This window comes from Hemicordylus capensis, chromosome 3, assembly GCF_027244095.1.
Source record: "Hemicordylus capensis ecotype Gifberg chromosome 3, rHemCap1.1.pri, whole genome shotgun sequence".
NCBI classification, from domain to species: Eukaryota; Metazoa; Chordata; class Lepidosauria; order Squamata; family Cordylidae; genus Hemicordylus; species Hemicordylus capensis.
In genome coordinates this window covers 40,117,414-40,138,379 of record NC_069659.1, presented here as the reverse complement: position 1 = coordinate 40,138,379, position 20,966 = coordinate 40,117,414, and the positions used below count along the sequence as shown (strand labels likewise).

Below are 20,966 nucleotides of genomic sequence, written 5' to 3'. Positions count from 1 at the left end.
CATTGGTCTATCTAACTCAGTATTGTCTTCACAGACTGGCAGCAGCTTCTCCAAGGCTGCAGGCAGGAATCTCTCTCAGCCCTATCTTGGAGATGCTGCCAGGGAGGGAACTTGAAACCTTCTGCTCTTCCCAGAGCGGCTCCATCCCCTGAGGGGAATCTCTTACAGTGCTCACACATCAAGTCTCCCATTCATATGCAACCAGGGCGGACCCTGCTTAGCTAAGGGGACAAGTCATGCTGGCTACCACAAGACCAGCTCTCCTCAGTGCAAAGACAAGCCCAAGCAGAACTGACTTAGAGGGAATCCTTTTGTTTTAACATACTGCAAATGAAGGAGATCCAGAAGCCTGCATTCCTTCACATGTTGAGTGATAAACATCCATAAACATGTTAATTGGAGGGCCAGCAATGTTGTGACAACAGCAGACCTGCACGAATGATTGTGCTAATGAATTCAATTAGATTAGACATTTCTTGAGGAAGCATGTGGGGTGAGAAGTGACAAGCATTACAACCCACAAATGTTCAACAGAAGGAAATGTCTGTTTTCCTTCAGCCAGAGGCCTAAAGTAGGAGATTTTATTTTATTTAAAAACATATACTTTTTATTTATTTAAAATGTTTCTGTACCGCCCAAAACTTGTGTCTTCCAGGCAGTTTACAATTAAAATCATTTAAAACATCAAATCAGTTAACAATTAAAATCATTTAAAATATAAAAACATTTAAAACCCAGTATTAAATTTTTTAAAACTATAAATCTAATTAAAAGTCTGGGTGAATAAATGTGTCTTCAGTACCTTTTAAAAAAGTTGCCAGATATGGAGAGGCTCTTATTTCAACAGGAAGCGCATTCCAAAGTCCAGTGGCAGCAACGGAGAAGGCCCATTCCCGAGTAGCCACCAGACCAATTGGCGGCAACTGCAGACGAAACCCTCCAGATGATCTTAGCAGGCGGTGGGGCTCTTGATGAAGAAGATGTTCTTTTAAATGCCCAGAGCCTAAGTTCTTTAGGGCTTTGTAGATGGGCTTCAAAAATGTGCATCCTTCGGTGCGCAGGCCACAAGCCCAATTCCACCCCACCAAGGACCTTCTAAACTGCCTGTGAAGGCTGCCCTTCCAAGTCTGAAGGATTTTAGCAAGAGTGATTGACACTGGAGGAGTTCACCTCTTCTGACCTCCTGGATCTTTCAGACTGCAAGGGGATGCCCCTCTCACAAGCCCTATTCAGACACTAGGCTGGTTCAGATAAACACGGCCCCCACTGACCACCTATATGTGTTAATGTTGGGGCTACACTGAGAATCGGCCTGCCACAACTAGTAGCGGAGCCAGGCCAGCAGTGGCCTGTGTCCGCTCGCCCTGCCCCCTATGTCTGACATCAGATGCAGCGGTTAGCCACGCCTCCACATCTGACGTCAGACATGAGGGTGTATGGTCTGGCTCCAGAATGGGGCCCCATGACTGCACTGCGAATGCAGTGCTGGCCATTTAACTCCCGAACAGGGCTGCACAGCCCCACTCGGTAGCTAAACCAGCCCCGCCCATATCTGACATCAGATGCGGGGTGTGTGTCGGGGCCGCGAGGTGTGACCCCTGAGGGGCAGTGGCCCGGGTTTTTTGAACCTGGTCACCCAATGGTGGCTACGCCCTGGCTCCGACATCACTCAAATATGTGTCAACACATTCTCGGCACATCCTTTACTTGGGTGTAAGGGGTGATCACGTGAATTGCCCTTCTACACATGCTGTGAAACCCTGTTTAGATATGATTTGAAACAGGATTTGCAAGGTATATAGAGCTGCAATTTCTTACAGAAAAATTACTTAACCTCTACAAGTAATTGTACAGGAAGCAACTTTAACTGAGAAACAAGAGTTGGATATATATTACTAGGCTAAGAAAACAGTAAACAGACTAACAATCTCTTATGCAGAGCCTTTCAGTTTGAATTCAAGGCAACAAGTGAGGAGCCGGCCAAGAAACTATGATTCCACCTCTAAGCCAGGAAATAGAGGCATTCACATAGAGAAGCATGTCCCATACAAAGAACTGAGACAATGTCTATGGCAAAATCCCAACCCGATTTGCATGATCCAATTTACATGCAAGTAAAGGATCTGCTGAGAACGCATCTGCACATGTTTGAGTAAGGTAGGAGTGGGAGAATTCTTAGTGCATTCCCGTCATTAATGTGTTTAGGGGGCTGGTGGGGGCTGCCTTAGTCTGAACCGGCCCCTTATGTTGTACAAGTGTACAGATGTTTGTACACTCATACATGTGTTTGTGTGAATGACTGTACTTACGTTCATTTAAAAAGTGAACCTTGGTACAGAACCCTCAAATCCATGATAAGGATAGGAGGTGTATTGCTGTGCCAGTGTTCAACAGGACATGTGAATAACTGTACCGGTTCAGTTGTGTGTACCTCTGTACACTGTACACTGTGTTGGGAATTCTCTCTGGTAAGAGATACCCTTCTGTTACAGCAGAGTGCACAGAGGCAAAACACAGCGGAGTCTGCCCAGGGCACGCGTGTATGCTAAGAGCCAAAAGAAACTTGGAACCAGTTCATAGTTTCAAATCAATATAAGGAGTCTTTACTGGAGAACTCCATTCTAGATAGGAAAGTGGAGAGATAGTATCTCTAATCTATCTATCTATCTGGATGCAGACAGGTGCTTTCTGCATCTCTGTGCACATATGGTGCAGAGAGAGGTAAGCATGGGTGTTAGGGAGAAGAGAGGAAGCAAGGAAGGGAGGCAGGCAGGCAGGAAGGCAGGAAGTCCCTGAGAGTAGCAATCTACATATCAAAGGGATAGTGTCAGAGCAGTAGAGAGGATGAATGACCAATGTCTTGACCCCTCTAGCCCTCTGATTCACTAATCCGTCCCCTTCTGTCATTGAGGCATGAGACATTGCAGAGTCCTTCACTTCCAACACGCTGGTTGTATGAGTGTCCAGCATAATAGGTTCAGGTGTTTCAAGAAGGAATGCCATACCTGCTTTCAAGTGCTGAAAGCAGGTCAGAACAGAAGTTCCACCCCAGCACACCCCTTCCCTCCCTCCTGGCACTACGCAAGGAAATGGCAGTGTTTGTGTGAAGAGGGAAGTGCGGTAACCATGATGGCAGCAATTGCTCCTGTGATTGGCAGCCTGGGGATAAATGAAAATGTGGTTTGACACTTTGAACCAGTTTTCAGCTGGTTTAGATTTACATTTCATGGAGAATAATAGAGAACTCTCTTGCTTGCAGCACAGCTCTGTACAATGAACAAAACAACCATCTAACATGAGTAATATATCAACTGTTTATTTATTTTATTTAATTTTTATAAACATGTTTACAAACATTATACATGCATCAGGATAAAAAAAACAGTAAAATAAAACCGCGATCATCCAAACTGAAAGTGGTGTGCTTAATTACAGAACCACTCTGAACCTTTTATGTTTTTATGGGGTTCAGTTCAGGTTCAAGACAACCAAGAGATTTTAGGTTCTGATTCAATTCTGGTTCATTGAAAAAAAACTTCTCAGAGCAAGTCAATGGGTTTGGATTTGGTTTACTTATTGGGAGGAATGCATAGCTACTGCTTCCCAGGCTGAAGGGAAGCAGACGTTTCCTCCTGGTGTGTGAACTTCTGTATCTCAGACTTTGTTTTTAATGCCTGCTGCTTTTCACCACACATACTTCCCCAAAACATGTCTAATTTTATTAAAAATCCCTAACTGTAGTGGTTAGAATGCTGGACTGGAATGGGGGAGATGTGAGTTCAAATCCCCATTCAGCCATGAAACTCACTGGGTGATTCTGAGCCAGGCATGAATCTCTCAACCTAACCTACTTCACAGGGTTGTTCTGAGGATAAACATGGGCTCCTTAGAGCAAGAGTGGGATAGAAATGTTAAGATTAATTTTTTAAAAAAAATTCTGGAAAGGGAGAATGCCCGCTCACAGTTCAGGCCAGCAGTTCCTAAGACAGGAAGGGATGAGCAGCAGAAAGCTCTTTCCATGTGCAGATCTCCTTCATTTGATCTGAGCAAGGAAGTTGCAAGGGGCTATATGGAGAAGGAGGACAAAAGACAGAACAATGGCCTTTTTGCCAGCTCCGAGTCTTCTTTGAGGGTGGGATGGAACAAAACCCACAAATGGCAAAAGTCTTTTGCTGTCCACACTTGCTCAGACTAAAAACACTACCCAAACTTACTCCAATATGGGTCACAGTAGACAACATCGCCAAACCTGTTCTGAAAAGTTCAGTCCAGTCCTCTATGAATTAATATTAAAGAAAAGGGTCTCCTTGAGCTTGCACAAAATGGCTTTCTATCATACTGAGCAACCACATGTCTGTGGTTAAACGTAAAGTGTGCTGTCAAGTCGGTTTCGACTCCTGGCACCCACAGAGTCCTGTGGTTGTCTTCAGTAGAATACAGGAGGTGTTTACCATTGCCTCCTCCCACGCAGTATGAGACGATGGCCTTTCAGCATCTTCCTATATCGCTGCTGCCCGATATAGGTCTTTCCCATAGTCTGGAAAACATACAGCAAGGATTCAAACCGGCAACCTTCTGCTTGTTAGTCAGGCATTAGGGGCTTCCTATTCATAAGCTATGTTTTCTAGGCAGGCTTAAAATCCTGTAGCACAGGCTGTAGCCCAGTGGCAGATCATCTGCTCTGCATGCAAGCGATCCCACGCTCAATTGCTGAAGCCTCTGAGTAGCACTGGGAAAGACTCCTGCCTGAAACTTTGGAGAGCTGCTGCCAGTCAGTGTAAACAATGCTGAGCTGGAGGGACCAGTGGTCTGACTCAGTATAAGGCAGGTCTCTATGTCCTGTGTTCCTATGTACCTTATACTGACCATCAGTCTCTCTAGTCAGTATTGCCAACACTGATCGGCAGCAACTCTCTACGGTTCCAGATGGATCTTTCCCAGCCCTTTGGGGGGATGTCAGGAATGGAACCTGGGACCTTCTGTATGCAAAGCCTATATTTTGCTATTGAGCTACAGCCACTATATCAAAGACTGCATATAAAACAATTCAATATAAAATTGATCAAATTGAAGAAAACATAATTCATAGATTGACAAATGCTTGCATACTGTCAAATATCAAACCACCTATTGAAAGTCAGATATGCAAAGTCAAATATTACGTACTGCTGCTTATCAGATATCAAATACTGTCAGATACCAAATACCAGGTTTCAAATAACAACAGCCATAAGCTGTCACCTATCAAATACTGCCACCGTTCCAACAATAGCTGTCAAATTCCAAATGTCATTTAATGTCTTCTATTAGTACTGACAAAAGCATACTTTATTCACATTTGAGGAATTAAGGCAAAAAACAAAAACAAAACCAAAATAACTGAGCTTGTCATATTCATAGCAATAGGTACAACTGTGGCAGCTGATAGCTAAATATTTGCCTTCATGCAAACACCACCTCCTGCCCTTCAGATTTGTTTGTTAGTATGTTGAATTTCCACTTTGAGAACTGGCATATGCCACTTGAAGTCTCAAGACAAACAGCTGCTGTGCCTCCAAGCCTCTTCCTCCAGTAGTTCCTTCACCCATCCTTCTTTCCAACCAAGTAGGACTCCAGTTTAACTGGAATGCCGCTTCCCGCCTCCGCACCTGAGCAGTGGGGCAGGGTGCGGGGTTGTGCGCCCGGCCTGAAGAGGCAGGCACGGCAGTGCCATCTTGGCTCCCTCCACATGACCAGGGCCTGGCCAATCAGGAGAGGGGGCCGGTGGAATGAGTTAGCCTGGCAGCCGCCTCATGGACAGTCTCTCTGCTGCCGGGCAATGAAGAGGAGCGATCACTGTTCGCTCCTGCCGGGCTGGGGGAAGGACAGTCAGCCAGGAAGAAGCGAGAAGCGAGAAGTGATCGGCCACGTGCAGGCTGGTTGTGAACGGGGCTGGAATCCACAGTAGTCAAGGGTTTGGCAAGTGGAGGACCAGGGCAAGGGTTTGGCAAGGGTTTGACCAGTGGAGGAGCAGGGCAGGATGCATCCCTGCACCCCCAGTCACAATGGCCAGTAACCAGGGATGATAGGAGCTGAAATAGGACTGTAGGAAGTTGCCCTATACCAAGTCAGACCATTGGTCCACCTAGCTCAGTATTGTCTACACTGACTGACAGCGGCTTCTCCAAGGTTCCAGGCAGGAGCCTTTCCAGACTCTGCCTTCTCCTTCCTATTCAAGCGGGCAGGTAGAGAAGGAGCATGTATGTGCACGTGTGTGGTGGAGACCCTGCATTCTTTTAAAGCTTTACTATTTGAAAATATCATAAACATTTGACTAATTTTTTTTAAATTGCCATGAGTATTGTGCAAGGCTGTCACATGTATCTATACCCAACTACAGGTTTTTTTTTTTTTTTCATATAGACATCAATGGAAAATTAGGAAAAAAAACTCATAAATTGGAAAGGCTGGCCATGGAGCTCTGAAACCAGGACAGATAGCGGGGCTCTGTGTACTAAATTTGAAGCTAGTTGGTCAATTGATTTATTTTTGATGATTTTTTTTTTAAAACAGGGAGAGTATGTCACTTTAAAAAAAATTGTTTCCCCATTGATCTTGCACAAGACTGCAATCAGCCACCAGGTGGCAAGCTTGTGCACAGTGCAAGATCATCAGGGGAAACAAAAAACAAAAAAAGTGAAACACCCTCCTTGTTATATATATATATATATATATATATATATAACTTAATCAGTTGACCCATGGGTTTCAAATTTAATACACAGAGTCCATGGCCATGGCCAGTCCTTCCCAACTTATGATTTTTTTCTAATTTTCCATTGCTCTCTATGTAAGAACAAGGAAACAAAAAAACCCTTGTAGCTGGCTATGGAGACATGTGGCAGCCTTGTGCAAAACCCACAGCAAATTTATTTATTTATTTATTTATTTATTATTTATTTATTTATTTATTATTTATTTATTTATTTATTTATTTAGACAGGTATTATTGACTGGTTTGTTTTATCCAGACATCGAGTCCTTCCCAAGGACCTGGGATGGCTGGATTTTATCATCAATACTGTTGGTTATTATAGATATCGTCGCAGAATATAGGCTGTTCCCAGTAAAGCTGCTTTTTGTAATTGGCTGGTGGTGATTTCTGTGGCCCCTATGGTGTTAAGGTGCTCTTCAAGGTCTTTTGGAACTGCACCCAGGGTGCTGCTGCTGCTGCTTCTTCTTCTTCTTCATCTTCTTCTTCTTCTTCTTCTTCTTCATAAAATCAGTTGGGCTTTTCAGGAAGGAAGAATTTAAAAAATTAAAAAAGAGGAAGAAATGAATGAGCGGAAGTTGACTCCAGGGCACAGGAATCATGCCTGCCCAGAGTGCTATCATGTCAGCAGACACTGGCAAAGCCACACCTCCATCTCATCTTGATCTGCTTTATCCATGGAGTCTCTCCACACATCAGAATCATAGTCCGCAGAATGATGGAGTATCCCAGGAAAATGCTTTAGATAGTACAATTATTTTGGGACACAGCTACTCCAAGTTAAGTTCCATTTGCAAAGTTAATTCGTTGCTATATGAACAGTACCTTTCCGTACTGAATTCTGGCTAAATCCCACCCTCATATGAATGGAGCCCAAGACTCAGCATGCAAAAGTGCTGTAAAAGCCCCATGCCGAATAGCTCCAGGAGTCTTTCCCAGTGCTATCCAGAGATGCCAGGGATTGAACCCTGCACCTTCCACATGAAAAGCAGATGCTCTGCCACTGAGCTATGCCCCCACCCCCAAAGGTGACATACATGGGTCTCCTATCCAGGCACTGACCACATCAAGACTTGCTTAGCTTCAGCAAGGTGACTGTATAGGGGAGGAAACCTGGTCTTGTGGCAGTGAGCATGAATTGTTCCATTTGCCAAGCAGGATCTGCCTTGGCTTGCATTTGGATGGGTCTTAAATTGAACTGATATTAAGGTTTTAAAATGTGGTTTTATGGAGTTTTATTGTATTTTAACTTTTGAAAACCACCTTGGGATGCCGTATGAAAGGAGGTATAAAAATTGAACAATAAAATAATAAAATGACTAACTAACTATCAGTAGCAGGGGAACAACAGCAGGAGAGAGGGCATGCCCTCATCTCTTGTCTATGGGCTTCTCAGAGGCATCTGGCAGGCCACTGGGGGAAATGGGATGCTGGACAGGATGCTGGTCTTGTGGTAGCAAACATGAATTGTCCCCTTTGCTAAGCAGGCTTGCCCTGATTTGTATTTCAATGGGAGACTACATGCGTAAGCACTGTAAGATATTCCCTGTCGGAGATGAGGCTGCTCTGGGAAGAGCATCTGCATGCTTGCATGCACAAGGTCCCAAGTTCCCTCCCTGGCATCTCCAGAAAGGCTGAGAAAGACTCCTGCCCGCAGCCTTGGAGAAGCTGCTGTCAGTCTGGGTAGACAGTACTGAGCTAGATGGACCAATGATCTGACTCAGTATATGGCAGCTTCCTATGTTCCTATGTTCTTATGACTACATGTGCGCACTCTAAGATATTCTTCTTTGGGGGACAGGGCCATAGTTCAGTGGAAGAGTATCTGCATTCTTGCACGCAGAATGTCCCAGGTTCACTCCCTGGCATTCCTAGGCAGGGCTGGGAAAGACTTTTGTCTGAAAGCTTAGAGAGCCACTGCAGTGCTAGTCAGTGTCAATAATATTGAGTTAGAATTCAGGCCTTCTTAATTTAGGCCCCCCAGCTGTTTTTGGACTACAACTCCCATAATCCCCAGCCACAGTGGCCAATAGCCAAGGATTATGGGAGTTGTAGGCCAACATCTGCAGGAGGGCCGGAGTTGAGCAAACCTGAGCTAAATGGACCAATGGTCTGATGCATTATGCTACAAACCACTTTATGTCAAAGAAAATATACTATTATGATATAAAGTAAAGTGTGCTGTCAAGTCCATTTTGATTCCTGGCACCCAGAGCCCTGTGGTTTTCTTTGGTAGAATGCAGGAGGGGTTTACCATTGCCTCCTCCCGCACAGTATGAGATGATGCCTTTCAGCATCTTCCTATTTATATCTCTGCTGCCTGATATAGTACCAGCGGGGATTCGAACTGGCAACCTTCTGCTTGTTAGTCAAGCATTCCCCATTATGACATACAAAGCTTTAAATACAAATCGGGCTCCTTCTCAAACTCTCTAAGAACATTTTGAATTCACGATTCATGTATATTTATTTACCCAAAGCAATGGAAGATTACATGCATAACAGTTTTGGTTCCTGATATTTGTCTTCCCCACCCCCACCTGCACATAATCTACACAAGTCTTACAGAAACCATCCCAACTTATCAGAAGAAGTATTATAATGTTTTATTACGAATACTGCCAGACTAATCTTATCTCTATTTTTGATCAGGTTACTTGTCTTAATGGATTATGGGAATATTATGGACATAATTTTAAGCAACTGACAAGAGTTTCCCAAGATATTTTGATTAGCAAAATATGTGAACTAGATAATACGGTCAGATGGATTCACAATGGGTTGGAATATTGTACGGAAAGAGAGTTCGCCAAGGGTGCCTCATCAACAGAAGAGGTGATTCAAGGAGAGTGTGAGCCCTTTTGGGACAGGGAACCCTCTTATTTATTTATTATCCATTTTACTATGTAAACCAATTTGATAACTTTTATTGAAAAATGGTAAATAAATATTTGTTGTTGTCATCATCATCATTATCATGGTAGTAGTAGTAGCAGCAATAGTAGTAGCAGCAGCAATAGTAGTGGTAGAATAATGCTGCATAAGAAAATAAGAACAGAAGAACATACGAACAGCCCTGCTGGATCAGGCCCAAGGCCCATCTTGTCCTGCATCCTGTTTCGCACAGTGGCCCACCAGATGCCGCTGGAAGCCACAGGCAGGAGTTGAGGGCATGCCCTCTCTCCTGCTGTTACTCCCCTGCAACTGCAGGCCTCTGTCCCGGGCCTGGCACTCTCAAGGGTTTTGATGAAAGGGTGGAGAAAATCCTCATCAGAATCGCAGATGATACAAAATTGGAAGGGATAGCTAACACCGCAGAAGGATAGAAATAAAATTCAAAACTGCCTTGATAAACTGAAAAAATGGGCTGAAACTAACAAAATGAAACTTGACAGAAATAAATGCAAAGTTTGGCACTTAGGCAAATCAATCAATCAATCAATCAATCAATCAATCAAATGCACAAGTATTAGATGGGGGATACTGTATCCGATTTGCCAGTAGTATCTCTGAAAAGGATCCTGGGATTCCATTTGAATATGAGTGTTGCAGTTGCAAATCTTCAACAAGGGTAAACTACAGGCTTGACTATTGCAATGCACTCTTCATGGGGCTGCTTTCGTACTTAGTTCGGAAACTTCCGTTAGTTCAAAATGCGGCAGCCAGATTGGTCTCTGGGGCAAACTGAAGAGACCATATTATGCCTGTCCTGAAACAGTTACACTAGCTGCCAAATTGTTTCTGGGCAAAATACAAAGTGCTGGTTATTACCTTTAAAGCCCTGAATGGCTTAGGTCCGAGTTATCTTAGAGAGCGCCTTCTGAGGAGGTCCATCTCCAGTTACCACCGGTCCGTTTGGTGGCAACTCAGAGGCGGACCTTCTCTGTAGCTGCTCCTGGGCTGTGGAATGCACTCCCGGCAGAAACCTGTAATTTGAGTTCATTACTATCTTCCAGGAGAGCCCTTAAAACCTATCCATTTGGCCTGGCCTTCCAGGGTTTTTAAAATGTTTTAACTGTTTTAATTGTTAATGGTTTTGTGCTGTTTTTAAATTGTTCTATAATGATAGTTTTAAAATAGATTTTATGCTGTATTTATATTGTTTTATAATAATTGTTTTTAAGGGGATTGATTTGTGGGTTTTGTTTTTGTACACCGCTCAGAGCCATTTGGATAGGGCAGTATATAAACGTAATAAATAGTTAAATAAATAAATAATGAGGCTCATGTAATTTCAGGCTGCATTATTAACAGAACTTTAGTTTCTAAGTCAAGAGAAGTAATACTTCCACTTTTTCCTGCACTGGTCAGGCATATTTAGACAGGCCATTCAGATGAACAGCCTCTGCCAAGGGATGGGAGGAGAGCTGGTCTTATGGAAGCAAGCATGGATTGTCCCATTTGCTTAGCAGAGTCTACCCTGGTTTGCATTTGAATGGGAGATTGCATGTGAGCACTGTAAGATATTCCCTTAGGGGATGGGGCTGCTCTGGGAAGAGCATCTGCATGTTTGCATACAGAAGGTTCCAAGTTCCCTCCCTGACATCTCCCAGATAGGGCTGGGAGAGACTCCTGCCTCTAACCTTGGAGAAGCTGCTGCCAATCTATGTAGACAATACTGAGCTAGATGGACCAATGGTCTGACTCAGTACATGGCAGTTTCCTACTGTATGTTCCTATAATAAAGGGATTTGTTGGAAGAATGCTAGAACATTTGCCAGGCAGCAGATTTTCTTCAAAGTTCCCTGGGAGTGGTGGGTGTGCGTTCATACATCGGGGGGGGGGGGGAGGGGTTACTTCAAAATCCCTGTGAGGTATTGGGTAGCACACCATACATGATTTGGGGTTTTCCCTGCGCATTGGAGCTTAGCCTGAATTATCTCCATGCTAAAAGGTTCCACTTTCTACGATGGCTTTTTGGGATATTTTAAAGTACCCTGTAGTTTCTTCTGAGATGTGTGGAGGGGCCATACTGATAGTGAGGCAACTTTTTCCTTTGCATTATTATTATTGTTGTTGTTTACACAGTCAGACACGTGTTATTGACTGGTTTGTTTTATCCAGACATCGAGTCCTTCCCAAAGACCTGGGATGGGTGAATTTTATTATCAGTGTTGTTGCTGTTATTATTATAGATATCATCGCAGAATATAGGCTGTTCCAGTAAAGTTGCTTTTTGTAATTGGCTGGTGGTGATTTCTGTGGCCCCTATGGCGTAGAGGTGCTCTTCAGGTTGTTTTGGAATTGCACCTAGAGTGCCAATTACCAATGGGATTATTTTGGTCTTCTGCCACAGCCTTTCAATTTCAATTTGTAGATCTTTGTATTTGGTGATTTTTTCGATTTCTTTTTCCTCTATTCTGCTATCCCCTGGTATTGCTATGTCGATTATTTTAACTTGTTTTTCTTTCTTCTCGACTACAGTTATATCTGGTGTATTGTGTGACAGATGTTTGTTTGTAGTTGGGAGTCCCATTATATTTTTGCATCTTCATTTTCTTCAACTTTTTCAATTTTATGGTCCCACCAATCTTTGGCTACAGGTAGCTTGTATTTTTTGCAGATGTTCCAGTGTATCATCCCTGCTACCTTGTCATGCCTTTGTTTGTAGTCAGTCTGTGCAATCTTTTCAAAACAGCTGATTAGGTGGTCCACTGTTTCATCTGCTTCTTTACAAAGGCAGCACTTGCTGTTTGTTGTTGATTTTTCTACTTTTGCTCTTATTGCATTTGTTCTTAGTGCTTGTTCTTGTGCAGCCAGTATTAAACCCTCTCTTTCTTTCTTCAGGTTGCCATTCTTAAGCCAGGTCTTGGTGATGTCTGATTTTCCACTTATATTGTGCAAATATTGACCATGCAGTGGCTTATTTTTCAATTTTTCTGCTTGGTTCTTGACTTGTTCTTTCTTGTAGGCCTGCTTTGTTTCATTGGTGTTGAATAGTTTCTCGTTATTGACCATTTTTAAGAGCATCTTCTTCACTGTTCTTGATATATTCTTCAAGGCCTCTTTTCTCCTCCTCTACTGTTCGATGGACTTGCAGCATTCCTCTTCCACCTGAGCTGCGCGGGAGGTATAGCCTATCTACATCACTTCGGGGGTGCAGAGCATGATTGCTGGTCGTTATTTCCTTGGTCTTACGATCTAGCATCTCTAGCTCTGCCTGGGTCCAGTCTATTATTCCTGCAGTGTACTATTATTATTATTAATTTCCCTGGGTGATCTTGTGAAACATCAGCAAGACTACCATCTTTGCTGAGTTGGTGGTGTTCTTCCACAAGACCACCAACCATGGGGGGCGGGGGGGGGGCAGAGAGAAAGAAAAAAGGATCTGCGTGCCCACCTCCGTGTTATCCAACCGCCTGCCTGTATGGCTTGGCTTGCTCTCTCTGCCTCCTCTGCAGCTGCTTTCCAGCTAGGAAGGCAGGCGAGGAGGGGAGCAATAGACGGAGGCCGCCAGCTGGGTGATATTATGGAAGACCCCCTAAAAACAAGTTGTTTATTATTATTATTATTATTATTATTATTATTATTATTATTATTATTATTAGTAGTAGTAGTAGTATTAGTATTATTAACAACAACAACAACAACAATAATAATAAATTTAAATACATGTTTTTTATTCATTGAAATTAAAGTTTTTAGAAAGCAACCCTATGCAAACGCCCTCAGAATTGTTATTATTTCAGCTTCAGGCTGCAGCTTCTATGCGACTAATTATTTGTCGCGTAATCCTGCAATTAAACTCGCCATCTGGGAAAGCCCCTGGAGATCCATTTGACGGCTCCCCTACATTCCTAGCCACAAATTTGCAGGAAGGGTTTGAATAGCTTAGGAAAGTGAACTGGGTTGAATGCTGGCTGGCAATATAATTTCATCTTACTGGGAATGTGATCAAATGAATGTATGAACTTTTTAGGATTAAAGATCCTGTTGAATATGTTCTTTCTGCTAGGTCTTGGAGACTTCTTGACTCTCAGCCTACTTCCCTGGATGCCCAGGAGCACCCTTATGATTTCATAAAACCCGATTATCGTGACCAATGCTTAGTCCCTGTTATGAAGAGGAGTTGTGGATCATATAACAATTTCTGCATGAGATGTCTGTGAAAGTTTATAGGGAAACCATTTGTGCCCTGTGCAAACTAGACTCTGTTCTTCCTGATGGAATTAATTACCTTAATTTTCAGACTCATATGTAGTTACCAAACAAAACACTCCACTGCAGCTTTGTTGCTAGGGACAACAACTGTACAATGCCGTGCGCCAAGAACACAGGAACAGCATCCAGCCTCACTGGGGTATCAAAAAGAACCATGTTATTATGACAGCTGATAAAAGCCGTGTAAAGCTACACTCAGCACACTTGAAGGTCTCTTGTGATTGAAAAGCAGGCGAACTATACAATCCTGCTAGGCTGGAGAGCATGATGAAAGGATAGTCAGCTGGGTATTCTTTGGATTCAAAAGGTAAGCCTTGTTTTATTGAAGCCTGGTCTGGTTACATTTACTGTCAATGTGCATCCAGGACCTAAATCATGAACCTTGTGCTCTTGTTCCAAGGCCTGTTTCAGGTGTATGTGGAAGAGCCAGTGTGGTCTCGTGCTTATCGTGTTGGACTAGGACTGGGAAGACCCAAGTTCAAATCCCCATTCAGCCATGAAACTCAGTCAGCGGGTGACTCTGGACCCATCACTTATCTCAGCCTAACTTACCTCATAGGGTGGTTGTGAGGATAAACATAAACATGTACACTGCTCTGGGCTCCTCAGAAGAAAAGCAGGATATAAATATACTCAGATCCCATCCCCAGCATTTTACCAGCATAGGAGGAAGACGTGTCACCTTGCACATGATCATTCTTCACGCCCACCACCTTAAGGTTTGCAAGCACATGGCCAACAACTGGGGGCACACCTGGCTCTTCTACTCAGGTGGGCACATCTCCTGCCCTGCTGGAGATTGTGTGAACAAGCCTTATGACTGGCAAGCAGTATGAGACCTCTGGATTCACCAGGCCAGGTATAAGTACTAGAAGCCCAGCCTTCTTTGGGACTGGCAGATCTTGAATGATAAAAATCTGAGACCTGGGAGAGAGAGCCAGAGAGGTTAAAGTAGATAAAGCTATCAGCCTACAATTCCCATCATCTCTGGCTACTGGCCACTGTGACTGGGGAGTTGTAGGCCAACGAGAGCTGGAGGGCTGCAGTTTGACAAGCCTGGGTTAAGAGCAGAACCCAGCACAGGGTCAGGGGCTGGAGCCTACTGCAGAGCAGGTGAACTGGTGCACAATGGGAAACACACTCTTCATCCAGTGTGTACAGCTACTGCATCTCACAGGACTTCTGCCACTAATCAGACCTCTTGATACTGCATATCATAGGACCTTGACATATCATAAGACTTCTGCCATACATTATATCAAGGCATATGCAGATCAATATAACACAATCTGGACTTCAGTTATGCCACAAGCACAAAGCCAGAACTAAGAGTGCATTGCTGAAACATCTGAGCACAGCCATAAAACTATCAGGGAATCTAGGCAGAGAACTCAAAAGCCCATTCAAAGCAGACCACTCGACAAAATTCGCCAAGTCGCAGAGGGTAGATCAAGTGAATTCGTGACAGAAAATTCAAAACCCATGCAAGGCAAAAAAACTCCAGGAAGCAAGCAACATCTCTCTCACACACACATGCATACACGCACACAAGCAAGCACTTACTCTTTCACTCACTTCCTTTATCTCACCCACACACATTCTCCGCCAACTCCCCTCAAATTTCCTCTGAATCCGGACTGGACCAGAATAGGAGGCAGCCACCTCACCACTCCCACTCCCTTTCCTCTTCATTTGGCACATCCCATTTCAAATTTTGCACATGTATCACACCCATTCAGAGTGAAGCTTCAGGGGGTCTCCCTGTACCTGCTGCCCAATATGCCTGTGTGTGAGGCCCAGTGAAGTTCAGAGCAGTGGCAACCCATCCCAAAGGCATATTTAGGGAAAATAGCGCCTAGGGCAAGCCCTGAAATTGTGCCCCCTGTCCAAACATCTGACACCCACATTTCAGATTACTTTACCATAATATCAGCTGAAAAATACAAGTCAAGCTCATTAATCTTTTAATATTTCAAAAACTATTTAGCAGTGGATGTACCCAGACCAAAAAATGCAGGGAAACTACAAATTTCAGTATGCTGGGGCTCATGAAATACCCAAATACTATGTGGAGGTGCACTTGGAAAACTAAACAGGAGTGTCTGTCTAATTCTCTACTATGCATTGTAGCATCACTATTACATAAGTTTTAAAAATGAATGGAGAATTTGACTTTTCCCAGATACTTTGAAAATAATTAAAGGATATGCAGAGTAAACTGTGTCACTGCTTGGAATATATTCTAGTATATCAGAAAGACAGTTAAAATGAGAGAAAGAGAGCAAGAAACTCCCAGTGGGCCTTAATACTAAGGATTTCACACTGATTCAAAGACAAACTCACCATTAATAACCATATTATTAAGACATCACATTTAATTCACTAATCACAAGAAGCAAAGTAAGAGCAAATGAATACAATCCTAGCTCATAAGCTTCAGCTCAGTTTTCACAAGCCCTGATTCTCTGTACATAGTTCCAAACTAAATATGTGTACAGTTACTTATATTATATTTTTAAAAAAAACAAAAAAACCCTGTAGCCCCTTTGGGGGGCTTCATAAAGGCCATGGGGGGTCCTGAAAAGGTTCCCCCTCCCCCCGCCAGCCTCTTAATTCACTTCTGCATCCCATCCTGGGCTGATTTTCAGGCTTGTTCAGGCCCAAAAAGATCGGCATGGTGGCCATTTTGGAGGCTGCCACGCATGCTCAAATGACCTCTGTGAGGCCTGGCATGGCCTAGGGACTTGTAGAAGCCATTTGAGCATGCATGGTGGCCATGTTGTTTTCTGTGGCCATTTAAATTTTTTTTGTAATTTTAAAAATGGCGCCCCCTTCATGTGGCGCCCAGGGCACGTGTCCTGCCTGCCCTACCCTAGATACGCCCCTGACCCATCCAGTGGGGTGGGCACAGAAGATGAGCTGCAGGTGCTGCTCGTTCCCACTCTTCTCACCCCACCTCGGTTATATTGCTCTGCTGCCACGTTAACCTCAGAGGCTGGTCATTCACCCGGTGGGCTGGTCATTCACCCGGTTCCCCAACCAGCCTGCACACCTGGGATTAATGTGGCAGAGGGGTGAGGCAAGGGAGCGCAAGGTGTCCAGGGCAGGGGAGAAGATTTCAAAACCCCCACCCTCCCAACTGAGTGGGCCACCCCTAGTTCAGGAGATAGTCCTTTTGGACATGGACATGGCGTCAAGTCCCAGTTTCAACCATGGGCTAATTGCATGGCCTTGGGCAAGTATCTCACAGCACTGAGCTGCTAGCAGCTGAGGTTCACCACTGATCCTAGTATTGTTGATGTTGGGAATGGCCAATTGGGCTGCAACCCAGGAATGATTCCTGTCCCAGGAGAGGCCTGCTTATTTCACAGGGGAGAATCATGTTTAAGTCTAGGAATGGTGCCTGACAGCCCAACTATATTACCACTGAGTCATCCTATTGAAATTAAGTAATCCTTAATTTACATTTACATTTTATATCCCGCTCTTCCTCCAAGGAGCCCAGAGCGGTGTACTACATGCTTAAGTTTCTCCTCACAACTTTACTCTAGTAACTCCTGAGTAGTACTATCCAGTAGGTTAGTCTGGATGACAGCCAGCATTTGGTGTTCAGTGCCCTTATTCCCCTCTCGGTCCCACGACATGCACATCTCATCTATGAGGCACCCCTCCCAAAGCAGGGGGTGGGGAACAGATTTTGGGAAAGGCTGGGAGCGATTGCAAGGATAAGGTTGGAGGCCCCACTCATGATCTCTTGGCCATGGACACCCAAGGAACCAGCCAGCCTTGCTCTGTTTCTGAGCCCCATCATACATCATTGTGGGCTTTAAAAGCCAAAAGGGAAAGCTTCTTTTCAGGAATGACTTGATCTGGGCTGATTCGCCAAGGGTAGAGGAAACAGCCATCCATGGAATTCACTCCCAAATACCTTGGGATGACCCCAGCATTTCATGATGCATGGCCTAAAACTAATTTCCCAACCATCACATTATTTAGTGTCCTGACCATCCTGCACTCTATCTGCTTTCTGTTAAGCCAGCCGTTGCCACATCTGGTAGCCGTTGCCACATCTGGTAGTTCTGAAAGTTGGCCACAACTGTCTAAATGTTGGCAGTTCTTTAGCGAAGGAGCAAGCAATTCCACAAGGGCAAAGGCTTGCTCCTATCTCCATTGAATTTAAATGTATATCAGAAGCTGTTGACATATTTGTGTGTGCTGTGCTGGTTCTGCACACAGTCTGCACAGGGGCATGTGCCAAGGAGAAGGCACTGACAGATATTAATCTTACTATCCAGGAGGTAATTAAGGCCAGCCTGATACTTACCAATGTGCATCCCCTAACTTCTTGGATCTCATTAGAAACGAGCATGAAGTAACTCATCTCTTGAAACTGTTGTCTGGGAGACGGAAATGCATACTTTACTTGTTTATCAGACATGCATGAATCATACTTGTAAATCTATTTTATGTTTTTCAGATGAAAACACATGCCAAGCTTTCTTTCTTTCTTTCTTTCTTTCTTTCTTTCTTTCTTTCTTTCTTTCTTTCTTTCTTTCTTTCAAAAAGTCTCTTGTCTGAAAGTAACTAACTTAACTTTAAAACAGTTTTTATTTTGTATATTGAAATGACATATTGAGGACATTCACACAATCAAAAAACTGTGTCCTACTCAGGTTTGGGAGCTCTGTGTGTGCTCCCAATAGGTTGTTTGGGAGCAAAGGAGGCTGACTTCCACACAGTCACTTTTACCCAAGTTTTCCCCTTATCTTGCTTCCAAACAACCGAATTTTGGGAGCACACATAGCTCCCAAACCCAGGTGGAACACAGTTTTTGATTGTGTTAATGACCTCATTAGCAAGTTTCTGGGGCATAGTAAGGTTGGAGTGAGCCATGGGACAAGATGTGAAGATGGCCCCCTGCCTTCTCACCTTATTCCTGGGAGAGTCAAGAAAGGGTGAGTGAAGAGTAAACTGTTGCCCAGTCCATGCCACCCACCAGGGGCCCAGGGACACCCCCCCTTCAGTTATAGCGACACTCCTGGCAAATGTCATTGATGTGAGTCCTCCTGTTGTTTTTGATAATAGACCACATGCATGCATGTTCTTCTAGCCTGCACAGCTTGTGACCCAGCAACCAAATGCAACCTATCAGTTACAGATTGTGATTCACCAGGGACAGGATAAGCCTCCTCTGCTACTTATACTAAGAAGTGTGTCAGCGTAACGTGGCAGGCCCCAACACATGGCTTTTGGGCTATGTTCAGCTTGGTGGGTCAAAAGCTGTACATGCCAGATATGCAAGCATCACATTGGCATCTCTGCTTTTGGCATGTCGTATAAAGCAGTGTTTCCCAAGTGGTGTGCTGCAGCGCACTAGAGTGTTATGAGACACTGGCTGATGTGCCAGACTGACTTGCTTTGAGTTGGCTCCAAAACCTAGGAGTTTAAACTCCCCACTTTTGGAGCTGACTCATTCCCTTATGCACTGGAAAGGATGTATCTTTCCTGGTGCATTATGGAGCGAATCAGCTCCAGGAGAGATGTGAAAGCTGACCACAAATAAGAATAAAGATTAGAACATAAGAACAGCCCTGCTGGATCAGGCCCAAGGCCTATCTAGTCCAGCATCCTGTTTCACACAGTGGCCCACCAGATGCCTCTGGGAAACCCAGGGGCATAGCTAGGGAAGAGGGGGCCCATGTTCACCCCTCTCCCTGGTGGCCCCTCGGAATGAGGGAGAAAATAAAGAAAATAGGAAGGGGTGGAGCTGAGGGGCTCTCAGGAGCTGGGGGGCCTGGGTTCTTTGAACCGATTCGCTCAATTATAGCTACACCCCAGGGAAGCCATTATATAAGGAATCAGGCACTCCCCAATTTATGAACTCCCAACTTACAAACGACCCATATTTACAAACAAAGCTCTATTACATATTAAATTAATCAAGTTCCCAACTTACAAACGCCAACCCTCACATAGAAACAAGTTGTCACTCTTAGGAACGATATGCATTCCGAGTTATGAACATCAAACAAATGAACATTTGGAACACAACCTGTTTGTAAGTTGAGGACTCCCTGTAAAGAGGAGGAAGGAAACATGGTGGTTTTTAAAAACTGCATGGCAATTTTGCCACTACCCCTTCCAATAATGTCTGTTTTGGGGGGATAGTGTGCTCCCCCTTTTTAAAAGTGTGCCCTGGGATGAAAAAGGTTGAGAAACACTGGTATAAAGGAGGAAGACGATTAAAGAAAGGGTGAATGGTGAGGGTGGGAAATGAATTGGCTTTGTACTGATTGCTTCATTATGTGCCAAACACAACATGAACGCACTAGTCCCACATTCACAAAGAACCCAAACTGGCTCTTCACCTTTAGGGGGTTTCCATTGCCGTTATTTTTATTCATGTCCCTTAAGAGTTAGGTAAGTTAAAAAGCACTTTACATGCATCTGTTAAACTGCCAGGATGTGCAAGATACAGCCCTTGGTTGGCAACTGGTTTTACTACTTTGAGTAAAGGCATCGAGTGGCAATCCAAGTTCTTTTTCACACAAATATTCCACTAGGGTTGCCAAAGTTTCTCCTGGCAGGACTACTGTGTCTTTAACAGTTGCATTAGAGGCAATAACAATCAGGTAACACTCCCCCCGCCCCCCGCATCACTGAATGGTCAGGACAAATTTCACCTGCTAATTTTGTAACACTTCTTAACCAACATAGCCCTTCTTGAATGATGTTAACGAAGATCTCAGCATAAGAGTCTTAGGATACATGTGTGAAAAACATGACAGCAGAAACAGTTCTTAGTTATTCCTTTGGGAAATTCAGGCTGTTGATTTTGTGAATTAAGAAGCCTCGCTAAGAATGTGGGAAGAGATCTGGAAAATCTTGCCCTACATCATGTTGAAATCTGCTTCGTAAACAGATGGTTCAGGACCTATTCCTTACCCTAGAGGTTTTGGGTGAGCTAGCTGCCATCTGGGCCCCTTAATAGTCTAAAATCCAACTCATGTGCACAGAATTGCTACCAACAATGCATTTGTGTTTGGCCCTTTGG

The 20,966-nt window shown here is 44.0% G+C and overlaps 1 long non-coding RNA gene across 2 annotated transcripts in view; it reads left to right on the top strand.

Moving 5' to 3' along the window:
- LOC128352549 (uncharacterized) overlaps nt 1-20,966 on the top strand; it is a 76,934-nt gene that overhangs the window by 38,695 nt on the left and 17,273 nt on the right. The window contains exon 3 of one of the 2 annotated variants that reach the window (XR_008320484.1): nt 13,707-14,219. This is a non-coding gene — a long non-coding RNA (uncharacterized LOC128352549). Of the gene's footprint in view, nt 1-9,403; nt 9,672-13,706; nt 14,220-20,966 lie in introns of those variants that run through there. The other variant, XR_008320483.1, reaches the window with a different exon arrangement.